This window comes from Gadus morhua, chromosome 1 (genome assembly GCF_902167405.1).
Source record: "Gadus morhua chromosome 1, gadMor3.0, whole genome shotgun sequence".
Taxonomy (NCBI): domain Eukaryota; kingdom Metazoa; phylum Chordata; class Actinopteri; order Gadiformes; family Gadidae; genus Gadus; species Gadus morhua.
The window spans coordinates 1,470,768-1,485,336 of record NC_044048.1 but is presented as its reverse complement, the minus strand read 5'-3'; the positions used below and the strand labels follow the sequence as shown (position 1 = coordinate 1,485,336).

The window sequence follows — 14,569 nt, the reverse complement described above, 5'->3', positions numbered from 1 at the left end:
GTACACAACTTCTTTCCACCCATATTAAAAATAGTGCTTTAAAAGGAATTTAAATTGCAGAAAGAGAAGTGATCCTCACCCAACTAGCAGTTGATACTACATTATTTTTTAAAAAAAATGCCAACCAAGTGCCAATTGCTATCGAAACAAGTGTGAACTTTTATCGCTAAAAGAAAGCGACCCCTCCCAGGTTTGTAACATACCAATCAAAGATAAGATTAGGCCTACTTATCGAGGGATTAATATGAAAAATGAGGAGGAGAGAGCTGATGCTCTGTAAACTTTAATTTGATTAGTGGCAAAGACAAAGACAAAGAAAAAGCTTAATCAATGGCTGCAGAGAGATTTGTCCTCGAAAGGACGAGTATTGTTGACAAAGGCAGAATGTTTATCTCGTCTTGCATATGCAGCTAACCCCTTGTTTGTCAACAAAAAACTCGATAAATTGATAAATTACTTTTCAATTTTATTTGGAAAAACAAGACGCATCCGGTAGCGCCCATGGGACCTATGAGATCGAAAAATATTAATGGGTTTCAGTGGAGAGAAAGTAATTATTTTTATATGCCCCGGGTTACACATATGTTGTTTGTGGATTTAAATGATAATTTTTCAAGCAAAGAAAACTAAACATTTCGTGAAGAAGTTTGATAATGTTAGGTTTTTTCCAAGGGGAGGATCACAGCATCGAAAGAGGTGAAAACCATTATTAGTCGGGGCATGTGGAGAGTTTCAGTTATACCGATTAGGAGATTGTTGGTCTTGTCCACGCCAGTCGCAGGGAGCGTGACGGCACATACGAGACATGTAGTCTTTCTCATTGTGTTTTATCTACAGCCTTTAATAATGGATTTTTCTAGCTTTTATAGACACTCAAAGACGCTTTTACAGGGAAGGGGGAACCTCACTAACCACCACCAGTGTGTAGCACCCACTTGGGTGATGCACGGCAGCCAATCTGCGCAAGAACGCTCACCACACACCAGCTTGAGGTGGAGAGTGAGGGAATTATTGAGTCAGCCAATTATACAGGAGGATGATTAGGGGGCCAGATTGAATGAGCCTGGTTGGGCCAGGACACCGGGGAAACCCCTACTCTTTGCGATAAGTGCCCTGGGATCTTTTATGACCTCAGTGAGTCAGGACCTCGGTTTTACGTCTCCTCCGAAGGGTTAGGTTTAGGGTTAGAAAAAAAGAGATCAGACTGTCCTAATGATCTCTCTCACTATCTTTTCCTTCTCTCTGATTTCGCCTCCACTGTGTCAACAGCCAAATTCAATTCCTCCGCCTCAAACCCCAGGAAACTATTTTCCTTGTTCTCTTCCCTCCTCAACCCTCCCTCCCCTCCACCTCCTTCCTTCCTTGCTGCTGATGACTTCGTTACCTACTTTACCCAGTAGGTAAAGGACATTAGCTCCTCTTTTATCCCTGCCTCCATCCCCCCTCCTCCCATTCCCACCTATGTCTTTACCCAATATATCCCTCTCACATCCGACGAGGTCAACAGAATAATAACATCTAACCATGCCACCACCTGCCCCCTTGACACTATCCCTTCCTCTCTCCTCCAGGCTGCCTCAAGCGACATCCTGCCATTTCTCACCGCACTTTTCAACTCCTCCCTCACTTCAGGCATTGTTCCAGCATCTTTCAAGACTGCCTCTCCTCAAAAAACCGACCCTTGATACCACCGACATCCAGAACTACAGACCGGTATCTCTTCTTTCATTCCTCTCTAAAACACTTGAACGTGCCATCGCTAACCAACTGTCCTCCTATATCTCATCTAACAACCTCCTTGACCCTCACCAGACAGGCTTCAAGAAGGCACACTCCACTGAGATGGCTCTCCTCGCTGTGACTGAGTCCCTCCATGCTGCCAGAGCCTCGTCCCTCTCATCGGTCCTCATTCTCTTCGACCTGTCCGTAGATTTTGACACGGTGTACCACCAGATCCTCCTTGCCACTCTCGCTGAACTTGGCATTGCTGAATCTGCCCTTTCCTGGTTCACATCCTACCTGACGAATCGCACTTATCAGGTAACATGGAATGGCTCCTTGTCCAAACCTTTCATGCTTGAAACTGGTGTCCCTCAAGGCTCGGTACTGGGGCCTCTTTTGTTCTCCCTCTATACCAGATACCTGGGCTCTGTAATTACATCACACAGCTTTTCCTATCACTGCTATGCTGGCGACGCTATTTCTCTCTTTCTCCTCATCTGACCAAGCCCTGATAGCAACACATATAACTGAATGTCTGGCAGACGTCAGCACTTGGACAACTGCCCACCACCTGAGGCTTAACCTCAACAAGACTGAGCTCCTCCTATTGCCAGGGAAAGATTGCCCACACATGGACTTACTGGTCACTGTTGAGAGATCACTGTATCTCCTTCTCCAACTGCCAGAGACCTCGGTGTGGTACTGGACAATCAGTTATGCTGCACCGCAAACATCACTCCGGTGGCCCGATCCTGCAGATTTGCACTTTACAACATCCACAGGATCCGGCCTTTCCTCACAAGGGAAGCAGCTCAGCTTCTAGTCCAATCACTGGTCATCTCCTGCCTCGACTACTGCAACTCGCTCCTGGCTGGACTACCTGCCTCTGCGATTAAACCTTTGCAGCGCATCCAGAATGCGGCAGCGCGCCTCGTGTACAACCTACCGAAGTTCTCCCATGTGACCCCTCTTCCGGGACCTCCACTGGCTCCCTGTAGTAGCTCGCATCAGATTCAAGATGACGGTACTGGCATACAAGGCAGTCGATGGAACTGCCCCTGCCTTCCTCCAAGCATTGGTAAAGTCACACACCCCAGTTCGATCCCTCCGCTCAACTACCTCAGCTGGACGTCTGGTACCGCCATCGCTAAGAGCAAGCAAAGGTCGATCAACATAGTCACAACTTTTCTCTGTTTTGGGATCTCAGTGGTGGAACGAGCTCCCTGCGGATGTCAGGATCGCAGAGTCGCTCACCAGCCTCCGCAAAAGACTCAAAACTCACCTGTTCAGAGTTCACCTCGACTCTGCATAGCTACCCAGCCCCTTCCGGCCACCATTGTATGTTGTACGTCCTGGCACTTAATATACGCACTTATTCTACACACTAAATCTACATAGCACTTATTCATAGTACTTAATTGTGTAACATCTGCAGTAGCTGCTAGCATTGCTGTACACGGGCAATGGGTTAGCCTAGCGATTGTTAGTACTTGCACTTGGCTCTATGAACATCTTTACTGTACTGACAGCGATATATAGTTTCACTTCTTATGACAAATGTACTTATTGTAAGTCGCTTTGTATAAAAGCGTCAGCTAAATGCCCTAGATGTAAATGTCAATGGCATAAAGGCTGGGACGAATTTCAAATTACAAATATGTACACTTTATGTGGAAAGTATAGACCGTTGCGATTCCCATTGAAACGAATGGCGCGGTGACTAGTCTTCACAGTGAGAGCTCAGATCAGACAACGCGGTTATATGCTATATACCCTAGAGCAGGCATCTCCAAACGGCGGACCGCGGTCCGGGTCCGGACCAAGTGGCGTTCCTATCCGGACCCATGACCAATTTATTTATTTTTTCTTATGATTTCACTATACAAAGTATGATTATGTTAGTAAAATCAATTCTCACTGAAATACAAATTGAAAGGCAGAATAGTCTGCAGCATAAAAACAGCAAAAGCAATGATCTTCACAGAGCGAAGATCATGCACTCACCAAACTCCCCCCCCCTCCCTCCGTCTGTCACGGCATGTGCGTAATAGCGTCACTCAAATAATAGCCAATCAATTTTTTTGTTTACCGGAAGAGCGATTTGGAATGTGAAAATGGCTTGCTCAAAAATAAGGAAATGAATGCTCACTTAAGATTGCATGGATTTTGGGGCAAAATAAAAAAACTTTCAGTGACACGACTGTTGTGAAGGAGTGCTTGAACGCCGCTGCCGAGACGTTACTTGAAGGTAAACAAAGGGATGAATTGTGTGAAAAAATAAAGCAAATCCCAATGTGAGTTGCATCGACAACCAGAAAATCCGAAATGTTATCAGATGACGCACCGTCACAGCTTCATGCAGATGTTCAGAGTGCCCCATCCTTAGCCATTGATGAGTCTTCAGATGTAACGGATAATGCCCAGCTTTTGGTTGTGCGATTGTTTTATCAAGACAAGAAAGAGATCTGTGAGGACCTGTTGGGTCTAACACCACTTGAGACACTGTTTTGCTTACTTGAAATGAAGGCCTAATGCTCTTTTTTTGTGTTTATTTGAAATGAAGGCCTGGTGTACCTGTTTTGCTTACTTGAAATGTAGGCCTAATGCACTTTGTGTTTATTTGAAGTGTAGGCCTATTGTTCCTGTTCTGCCTGCTTCACATGTAGGCCTTATGCACTTTTTATGTTTACTTGAATTGCAGGCCTAATGTACCCGTTTTGTTTACTTGAAATGTTAATATGCGTTACTTTGTCTTACTAGTTTTTCATGGTTAAAAGTAAGCTATTTGGAAATTGAAAATAAATACACCTGAAATGATAAGGTAATATGCCGTGTTGATTGTATTTGACAAAAGAAGGCTATTATGACGTGGTAGGTTCGGACCTTTCTTGGAAGGAATTTTTAGAAACTGGACCTTGTTAAATTTTAATTGAAGACCCCTGCCCTAGAGTATCTGTTGTCATGGTCTGTCTGTTTCCTTGCCTTGTTTTGGTGTGTTTCCCTGTGTTTCCTGTTTTACTTTGGTATCTCTGTCTTGTTTCTCCCCGTGTCCTGTCAAGTTTCCCTCCTGTGTGATTACTGCTCCCTCCCCTAATGTGTTTCAGCTGTTCCTCGTTGCGTGCCCTGTGTTCGGTATTTAAGCCCTTTCCTTTGTTCCCCGTCGGATCATTGTGGTTTGTGGTGAGTTGTGTCCTGCGTGTTCCCGGTGTTACAAGTAACACCGGGAACACAAGTGTTCCCGTTGTTCTCTATGTTACCTGTGTTACCTGCGTCACCTGTGTTCTCGGTGTTCCTTGCCTTTCTGCGTTAATAAATTACCCTTTACCTGAACTGTCTGCTATTGGGTCCTACCTGCCTGCCTGCCACCCACTAACCGTGACAGAATGATCCGACCATTGGACCCAGTGGACGCTCTTCCTGCTCTGAGGATGCTGTGTTGGGGCGTACGTGCAGCGCTGTCGCTTCAAGGACCGGGCCCCAGCTACCAGCCTCCTCCTGCCTTACAGACTATCAGAGTTAGAGTGATGAGTTTGGAGTGCCATCCGGTTCCGCATTTCTCTCCAGCCCCTGAGCTGACTCCGGTCCCCGAGCCCTGTCCGGTTCCTGAACCCTACTCCTTCCCGAGGGTGCCCCTCTTCCAGACCTTCCAGAAGGGGCCCGCCCTCTACCTTGCCTTCCAGAGGGGTCCCGCCTTCTAAACCTTCCAGAAGGGGCCCGCCCTCTACCTTGCCTTCCAGATGGGTCCCGCCGTCCAAACCTTCCAGAAGGAGCCCGCCCTCTACCTTGACTTCCAGAGGGGTCCCGCCTTCCAGAAGGGGCCCGTCCTCTACCTTGCCTTCCAGAGGGGTCCCGCCTTCCAGACCTTCCAGAAGGAGCCCGCCCTCTACCTTGGCTTCCAGAGGGGTCCCGCCTTCCAGAAGGGGCCCGTCCTCTACCTTGCCTTCCAGAGGGGTCCCGCCTTCCAGACCTTCCAGAAGGGGTCCGCCCTCTACCTCGTCTTCGTGTTCGCCGCTCCAGGCCTCTGCTTTCCCCCCAGGCCGTCCGCCTGACACTCCCTGTCATGCCCTGGTGCATTTTTCTGGCCGCCCGCCTGACACCCCTCCGTTCTGCCCCAGTCCATTTTCTCCACCCACCCTATTTGGGTTTGACTTTCTTTTTTTGCATGTCGTGGGTCGCCTGGTAGTCGACCCTTAAGGAGGGGGTGCTGGAACACCTACATTCCTCTGCTGAGATGAATCAAGTATATCTTATCTTATGTTATCTTCACCACTCACACAGTGAGTGACGCCTTGTTCACACTACATGCGTCCGTCAACGGATGACCAAGGGCGTGTCTGACGTATAGGGGACTAGTCTTTGTAGACGCATACTGCAGCCAATTAAATCGCTTCCCGCTACAATGGTGATGTGTGAATATAAATACAAAAGATGACACAAACAACAGGTGACTAGAAACAATCCTATCATTCCAGATTTCTTGCAAAGTGGATCCAGGAAACGCGTGGAGTGTATTTGCATATCCGTGATCTGATTGGTCCCAGTCTTTATATGCCCTGGATTACGCATATGTTGTTTGTGGATTTAAATGATAATTTTTCATGTCAAGAGTTTGACCGTTTATTGTGCATTTGTTCAGTTAAAGGTTGTAGAGAAAACACGATGAGAAAGACTACAAGTCTCGTTGGTGCCGTCACGCTCCCTGCGACTGGCGTGGACAAGACCGACAATCTCCCCAGCGGCATAACTGAAATTCTCCACATGCCCCAACTTATAATGGTTTTCACCTCTTTTGATGCTTTTATCCTCCCTTTTAAAACATTATCAAACAACGTATGTGTAATCGGGGGCATATAAAGACTGGGACCCGAAAATAATTACTTTCTCTCCATTGAAACCCATTCATATTTTTCAAACTCATAGGTCCCATGGGCTCTACCGGAAGGGGCGTAACTTCGCCACTCCTACAGTTGGTCCTACAGTTGAAGCCGTCTGCCCATTCTGACCCTTAAATTGCTTAAGACATCGTAACTCGGTCAAATTGCAACCGTTTACCATCGTTCAAACCATTTAACAATTCTACACACTTGTATCTTCAATAATATCCAAACGAAATTACGATATAATTTACTTTTTTATTTTTTATTCAGAATCACAGTTTTAGTTTCATACCGGCTTCCTTTTCAGTTGCTCTCATTGATTAAAGGTTGGGTATGGAATTCGCTTTTTTGGCCATTTTTGCAAAATTACTTGAAATCCTTATCATAACCCGCTTACAGCCACTGAGTTAGAAGTACTGACATGAAAATTAAACAAGTCAATCATCTGTGGAACGGGCAGGGCTCGAAAAACTCCAGCCAATCATTTCCATTGCCACCGAGTTGCATTGGACAGTAAGTACGTCAATCAAACGGTCGTACTGCACTCCCCCTCCCCCGCGCCCCGCGCGCGACCCCTTCGTGCAGTACTCGTGACCCAGAGCTCGTGACCCAGAGCAAGCTCCTGTTTGTTGTTATCCTGCGGTAGCTACTGGAACTAGTTAATCCACATTTGGACCTAGCAGTAGAAGACAATTTCAATGGCAGACAAGACGCCACCATCCCCACCACCACCACCACCACCACCAGCAAAGAGAATGAAAACTCTTTTTCAGAGAGTAATTGATATTAAAAACGCTGAAAGAGAAAAACTGAAATCAAGAATAATCCTAGGAGCTGCTTTCGAACGTTGGCGGCAACTGAAGGACGAGAAGGGTCTAAAAACCGATGCTTGTGTGGCGGTTGACCTAGTTTCAAAGTTTATACCGTTTATACTCGGTAATACCGGTGTTGAGACGAGTGTATTACTCGGTGTGAAAATGTCCACACCGCGGCAACCCTAGTGAAAACCAGGACTTCCAATACAATTATATGAAACAAACATACATTTTCTAAAAATAGTAATGATTTATGTGACCGTTTAATGTTTATAACATCTGGTGCAACCATAGCCGCGAGAACGTATTCTCAGCAGGGGGTGCTGGAAAAAAAAAAACCGGCCTGCACTAGACTCGCAACTCGTCACATTGATAAAAAAGATATATAGCAGCGCAGCTCAATTACACCAGTGCATGCGCGCACAGTTGAAAATCGATCGTTGTGTTCACTTCCTTCACACCATGGTTCACATCCAGCTGCTCACAGAACAAGTTTAGCGCACCACCGCTACCCTCACACTTTTTCATATAACCTTTTTTCAGCACTAGGTCATATGAGCATTAAATAAATGCTGCGTCTCAACATGCCTTGGACAGCAGCGAGGAATGCCGCTTTTCCACTGCATGGTACCAGCTCGACACGACTCGACTCAGCTCGCATTTTTTGCGTTTTCACCGCGAAAACATGGTATCTGGTACCTGAAGTGGCTGCTTTTTCTAGTACCGCCTCGCTCTAGGTTCCAAGCGGCTGAGCCGATGCTAAAAGGTGACGTCGGCAGACGGCCGGCCACTGATTGGCCAGAGAGTGTGACGAAGTCACGAGAGCGACACGGCAACCATGCTGGTAACAGCCATAGCAGCGCCGCAGCCAACATATTCCACTTCTTCAACATGCCAGCTAATAATATGAACACGAATACCATCGCATCGATGTTCTCCATTGTTGTTATGTGGGTTCTGTCCATGTGTGGGTTACGTAGGTGTTGTTTGCGTCGCGTACAAAAATACGTCACAGCCCTTTCACGCAGCCGACCCCGCCCACGTCCCGGAGGTACTATTTGCGGTGGAAAAGGACCCGCGCTGCTACCGTGTCGAGTCGTGTCGAGTCGAGCTACATGTGCGGTGGAAAAGCGGCAGAAGACTCGCTTTGCCACGGGCCGAAACAGTTCGGAGCGACCACAGCCAGAGCGAACACAGCGGGGCAGAGGAGTGTCAGGAAGTCTTTGGTGTACACATCAGTACGGCCTATTTGCACTACTGTTAGTGGCAATGCAGTGTTTTATTCTATGCCTTTTTATTTTCGTATATTATTTCAATTAATACAATTTATTTATTCATGAAATCAAGATCTGGTCTTCAAATCTTTTTTCCAAATATAGGTCGTCTAAAGGTGCGGCCACACCAGACGCGTATCTCGCGTAATTTTTACGCGAGATACGCGCGTAAAATGTTGCTTGACCATTTTGTGTAAAAAATGGTCGTATACGCGCCATACGTCACTCGCCTAGATGAGTCCATGTCCATGCAAGTGAACGGAGCGTTCCCTCTTCGTCATATAACTATCAAACCAAACATCCTTCACATTCACCGAGCGAACATTACGAAAGTAAAATGCACATTTCTCGCTAAAAATGTTTCCATAAACGCATTTAATGGCGTAACTATGTTACTATTTCCACCCAGAATAAAGAAAGTTGTCGGCCGTGGCTGCGCTGGAGTCCGAGGTAGGAAACCCAAACGCCGCCGTGTTTGGGTGATAGAGTTAAGATCGGGTTAGATTAAATAATCTCGGATATAAATAACAATAATCGGGTTAAATAACTTCACATGGTGTGTCTGGTGTGTTTCCAGCATTCGTAGTGTTGATCAGCAGATATATAGTCCGCCAAGACGCTGAGGTTGCTTAACCAGAGACTCTGTCCATGCAAGTGAACGGAGCGTTCCCTCTTCGTCATAACTATCAAACCAAACATCCTTCACATTCACCGAGCGAACATTATGAAAGTAAAATGCACATTTCTCGCTAAAAATGTTTCCATAAAAGCATTTAATGGCTTAGCTATGTTACTATTTCCACCCAGAATAAAGAAAGTTGGCGGCTGTGGCTGCGCTGGAGTCCGAGGTAGGAAACCCAAACGCCGCCGTGTTTGGGTGATAGAGTTTAGATCGGGTTAGATTAAATAATCTCGGATATAAATAACAATAATCGGGTTAAATAACTTCACATGGTGTGTCTGGTGTGTTTCCAGCATTCGTAGTGTTGATCAGCAGATATACAGTATAGTCCGCCAAGACGTTGAGGTTGCTTAGTAACCAGAGACTCTGTCCATGCAAGTGAACGGAGAAGCCCCTGACTGCAGCCCGCAGACGGAGCCCACATGGAGGGGGCGGGCACTCAGTCCACATGGAGGGGGCGGGAACTACGCCCACATGGAGGGGGCGGGAACTTAGTCCACATGGAGGGGGCGGCCACTCAGTCCACATCGAGACGATTGAGCATATTTCCGCTGCTCTTGTTAATGCAAGAGTAAACGGTAATACTATGTTAAGGTAGCGGGAGCCCATGCTGTTAATTAAATTATACAAACAGATGGTAATAATAATAATTAATAATAATAATTAATTGAATTTATTTAGCGCTTTTCTAGACACTCAAAGACGCCTACAGTGAAGGGGGGGGGAGGGGGGACCTCACTAACCACCACCAGTATGTAGCACCCATTTGGGTGATGCACGGCAGCCAATCGGCGCCAGAACGCTCACCACACACCAGCTTGAGGTGGAGAGTGAGGGATGAGGTGGAGAGAGAGGGAAAAGAACATTTAACACTACTATGGACCACATGTAAACCCTATCGACCACATTTAAACCCTATCGACCACATTTAAACACTATCGACCATATTCAAACACTATCGACCACATTTAAACACTATCGACCACATTCAAACACTATCGACCACATTTAAACACTATCGGCCATAATTAAACACTATCGACCACATTCAAACACTATCGACCACATTTAAACACTATCGACCACATTTAAACACTATCGACCACATTCAAACACTATCGACCACATTCAAACACTATCGACCACATTTAAACACTATCGACCACATTCAAACACTATCGACCACATTTAAACATGTAAACCATATCGACCACATTTAAGCATGTAAACCCTATCGACCACATGTGGTACGGGAGATGTGACTGGGTATCTTTCTTGCTGCGTACCATGGAACTATTATAAAGTTAAGCATAGCCTAAACGACTTGCAAATACATTTTCTCTTGTTTATTTATTTTTTGCTGAGATGTTCCACTGGACCTATATAGGTTCCACTTAAGAGTTCACGTTACAACCGTTCGCCGTTGCTCCATGTTTAAATCACAGTGCCTTGTTCGTGACCAGTCTCAAATTCACTAACTGAAATAGTGCCCCCTAGTGATCTTTTTTTTTTTTCTCAGTATTAATACTATTGCTGTTTTCGCTTGAATTTTTGTATTTCTCTGATTGCTTCGACAATGCAACATTAAATGTTACTAAGAGCGACTTCACACAAAGCTCTGGCTTAGGGCCCGCCACCGCCCTTGGGCCCCTGGGCATGTGCCCGGTGTGCCCGTGCGATAATCCACCCTTGCCTGTAAACAATGCAACGTGTGCGAATTCCTGTACCCGTCTGTCTGTGAGAGTTACAGGCCCAGTAAGAGCCAAAATAAGATTTGGGGAACTATGAAGACTGGGACCCAAAGGTATGACCTTAACAGATGTAATGTGAGGAATAACGAAGTGACCACATCTAAGGGCAAAAAATGTACCTCAATAGACATAATGAAAAGCTACATGTGTGAAGCACATTAAGTTACACCAATCACAGGAGCACTAACAACTGTCTTTTTATTCAACAAAACAATTAAAAAATAACAACTACAAAAAATAGATTGTAAACTATTAACATAAAAGATAAATCAATAAAGAGTAGAACAAACAAAGTCTCAACGGGGGGGGGGAACACACTGACGCCTTCCTCAGTGAGGTGGGCGCCACTCTCGCTTCACTCTCTGTCGCCCGACATCGCCGTCACCGCCGCCATAGCTATGGAGGTAGATTTGTGTCTTTATTATGCAATCAAAAATAATAGGTTTGAGAGCAAAACTTTCCACACTGCAATCAAAAAATAGGTTTGAGAGCAAAACTTTCCACACTGCAATCAAAAAATAGATTTGAGAGCAAAACTATCGACACTGCAATCAAAAAATGTTTTATTGCAAGATAAATTAATGTGATAAAAAAAATATTAATGGGAATCCAAAAGTTTTTTTTTTGCAAATCCAAAAGTTTTGTTTGCGAATCCAAAAGTTTTGTTTGCGAATCAAAAAGCTTTGCTAGCGAATCCTAAAGTTTTGCTTGCGAATCCAAAAGCTTTGCTGGCTGTTGAGCTGAATCTCGTGGGCGGGACCTACGCCGAAAGATGTAAGACACGTCTCTATTGGCCAGTCTCGATCGGAGTGACAGCTTGGCAACATCCACAGTTAGTAACGAGAGAGGGAGTTCTATTTCATGTAGGCTACGCCGTCTAGGCTTCGCCTTATGGGCTTGTCCCGTGCGCGCGCTTGCGCGCCCTGAAAATCCCGTAGGCCTCCCTGTCAGCCGACAAGGAGACCATGGCAGAGGAGAGCAGGGCGATGTTGTTGACCGCCGCCGCGGATTGAGAGGCACAAACGAACACCCTGTCCGTCAGGCCGACAATCTGCTTCTGGAGGCGGTCGGGGGGCAGCGGCTTTTCGGATGTTGCCAAGCTGTCACTCCGATCGAGACTGGCCAATAGAGACGTGTCTTAGCCTACATCTTTCGGCGTAGGTCCCGCCCACGAGATTCAGCTCAACAGCAAGCAAAGCTTTTGGATTCGCAAGCAAAACTTTAGGATTCGCAAACAAAGCTTTTTGATTCGCAAACAAAACTTTTGGATTCGCAAACAAAACTTTTGGATTTGCAAACAAAACTTTTGGGTTTGCAAACAAAACTTTTGGATTCCCATTAATATTTTTTTTATCACATTCATTTATCTTGCAATAAAACATTTTTTGATTGCAGTGTCGATAGTTTTGCCCTCAAATCTATTTTTTGATTGCAGTGTGGAAAGTTTTGCTCTCAAACCTATTTTTTGATTGCAGTGTGGAAAGTTTTGCTCTCAAACCTATTATTTTTGATTGCATAATAAAGACACAAATCTACCTCCATACATAGCTGCCAAGCGCCGCCATTATGCTGCATCATCAGACTACATTGGAGTTGTGTGGCTCAGGCGTCACGGGGAGGGGGAGAGGTGTTTGACTCAAAAGAGGCAAACACCTTCAGGTTTCTCCTGTCCATCATCTCCACACAGAACAGTTCATATCAGTATGTAATCTGAATGAGAATTGGAATGGTTTCCACGTTTCTTCCTCATCCCCGCCGTCATGGGATTTGCGCTGTGTTGATGCTGCCATCTGCTCCCAACCTTCCATCCCAATGACCTCTGGGAGAGAAACGCTGTCCTTGAAGGACTGTAACTGGCACCATGCTGCTGCCTGAATTGTGTCTTTCAGGACAACATCATCTTTCTTGAAGAAGAAGGAAAAATAATTTGTGTCTGTACTTGACACCCTACTCTCCCAAAACCACAAAATGGTATGCAAACAAAGGCTACTACTAGGCCTATGAGTTTTCAGTGATAAAAAACACTATTCAACTAGTCATCAGACTATTTTATCTGGCTATACATACAACCTCCAGCATTACACACATATTACATACCAGGTTCCCAGGTTCCAGTTCCTGGTCTTCAGTTTTGTCTGGAAATAAAACAGATTCAATCTGTTTTACAACAATCAGACAACAATCATTGTTGTCTGTAATGTTGAGGCTAATAGGCTAATACAATGGAATAGTAAAAGTAGGCCCTAGTAGTGCAATAGATCAGCCATGGAGTAGGCTATAACTTGTATATTGATGGTGTCTCTAAAAGTCAAAGAAAATCAGTATAAACATAAAAGCAGTTTTCTACAAAAAAACATTGCAGCTTTTCGGTTTTCTATTTTTCGGCTGCTTTGTATAAGATGGCTTGTGCATATACACAATGTAATTAGACTAATATAATATTGATATTCGATTTCTGTAGACTCTTATGAACATTTCAAGACCCAACATGAAGTATCAACTCATTGCTAAGGATATCCACAACGACGATAAAGTAAGGATGCACCAAGGGTGGGGGAGGGTGAGGGGGGCTATTTTGACCTAAGACACTAGGATATATTTGATCTATATTCACTAAACATATTTATTCCACCGAATGGTTGACATTGGTTGACAATCCTGAGATTCTAAGCTTTCAAACTTTCTCGCCGGCGGGATTTGACGATTAAGTAACAAGACATAATACACAATTGCATGAATATTACTAAATATATTAAGCATTTTGACATTCTTACTTACTTGCATGTTTTAGGCATCACTCGCTCGGGCGGGCACACTCTAATTTCAGGTAATTTCAGGTACATTTCAGCTAATTTCAGGTCAGAAACGGGATCAGAAATGCTGTTTGACCAGTCCTCAATGTGAACTGAGTGGCCGCCCCCTCCATGTGGACTAAGTTCCCGCCCCCTCCATGTGGGCGTAGTTCCCGCCCCCTCCATGTGGACTGAGTGCCCGCCCCCTCCATGTGGGCTCCGTCTGCGGGCTGCAGTCAGGGGTACTTGAGTGAACGGAGCGTTCCCTCTTCGTCATAACCAGGCACGACGCTGAAGTTGGCTTCCGATTCGCAGCATCCGATTCGGCTTGAAAACCACTTAGAATCTTCAAATCGGTCCTGATTGAAAACCACTACACCTAGACTCTTCAAATCTGGACTACATTATCACAGTGAGGCTATACATTATGTAAAACATAGTTTCAGATTTGTGAAACCTTTACCCTATTTGTGAAAATGCAATACAGGCTTATTTGAATGCTTTTTAGGGGTCCAGACCACATTGCATTTTCACTGTGATAATTGAGTCCAGATTTGAAGAGTCTAGGTGTAGTGGTTTTTAATCAGGATCAGTTCTAATGCGGTCTGGACCCCTAAAAAGCATTAAAATGTGCCTTTATTGCATTTTCACAAATA

At 45.1% G+C, this 14,569-nt stretch overlaps 1 long non-coding RNA gene across 1 annotated transcript; it reads right to left on the bottom strand.

Annotated features, from left to right (window-relative positions):
• Positions 1-12,857: 12,857 nt before the first annotated feature.
• Positions 12,858-14,105, bottom strand: LOC115539740 (uncharacterized). The gene is made up of 3 exons (XR_003976008.1): positions 13,900-14,105; positions 13,219-13,256; positions 12,858-13,025 (listed from the first exon to the last, which is right to left on the bottom strand). It is a non-coding gene; the product is annotated as an uncharacterized LOC115539740 (long non-coding RNA).
• Positions 14,106-14,569: the final 464 nt, after the last annotated feature.